Below are 1,399 nucleotides of genomic sequence, written 5' to 3' on the forward strand. Positions count from 1 at the left end.
TATGTTTCTGTCCTATTGGTGGTATTGATACAGATGATGCGAAGCCACAAATCCAGATTTTCATCTCGCCAGTGTTGTTTTACCTGACACTACTGTTTTCACGGCACGGCAGCTGAGAGGCTATTTCCTTCAATCGATAACAATTTCTATGCAAATAAGTGCAACTAAAGCCGATTCGATAGACACATCGCTGCTGTGATGCTCTGGTCACAGATCAAACACAGATAATTAGTTGGACTCAGAAAGATTTTCTCTGTGCATATATTACATCAGCAACACAACGGGTTCATAAATGAATGTGGTTCTGATCAGTCGATGCTGCTACTTTGTAGATGGACACCTCTCAGAACCAAAAGCAGCCTGAGCAGTCATTGCATTAAACATCAAGGGCAGCACGAGGAGCCTCAATTAGACTGATTTCTGCTCCATAATTACAAGAGTTTTATTTTAAAGAGCATAAAGTCAGAAAGATCGTGACTTATTTAAATAGACTGCAATATGCAGATTCAGCGTGAAGGTAATTTCCATTAATGAGGATGAAGTGTACTTATTAAGCAAAGCAAGCCTGCAAGGATCTAAATATAGAGAAAAGTGATAGCAGGCGCTCATCAATCTGCACAGCAGGTTGTTCATCGACAGATGTGTGTTTAACCGGAGAAGATAATCTTATGGGCTTTTAATCTTAAACACTGTAGATATTTTTCTGCTATAACGTTTAACAGCTTAAACCAAGTGTGAGTCGTGTAAAAGTAAACAGAGAAAATGCATTTTCTGTGAAAAGGCAGTGTGATCGCTGAGTGCTGAATGACTTTAATTAGATTGTAAAAAAAAAAAAAAAAGAGAGAGAAATACAAAAACAACTAGCTTGTGTACGGAGAGTAAAATGATTGGTTTGTACATGTTGGGGATTTTTTTTAAAGGGATGTTTATTACGATGTCACATTTGGGGCTAAAGTCTATGTGAAGCTTTTTTGGAAACCTTTAAAGTACAAAAATATTTGTTGCTTTTGCATTTGTGCAAACTTTTAGGTATTGCTGAGAGTGTTTAGTCAATTAATTTGACGTAAAACAGAAGACACATTTGTTGAAAGAGTTGCTATGTCCTGTCCATGATAGAAAATACAAAATAAACAAATAAAATAAAATAAATCGTGGGGGGTACCACCAACAAGAATTCGCCATAGCTGAGCTAAAACAACCACTTAGATCCAGCCCGACTGCCGTGTTTTTACAGTAACTGCCATGGCTAAAACCTTTACAGCTGTCACATGAGGGAGCTTTGGAGATGGAGCATCAGCACAGCAGAGAGGTGGTGAAAGTTGGATATTTGATTTATTTATTCTACTATAACCAGGTTTAATTTAGGGTTACCAAATTAGGTACAAACACTACCTTTTAT

The sequence above is a fragment of the Nematolebias whitei genome, chromosome 17 (genome assembly GCF_014905685.2).
Source record: "Nematolebias whitei isolate Nwh7 chromosome 17, NemWhi1, whole genome shotgun sequence".
NCBI lineage: Eukaryota > Metazoa > Chordata > Actinopteri > Cyprinodontiformes > Rivulidae > Nematolebias > Nematolebias whitei.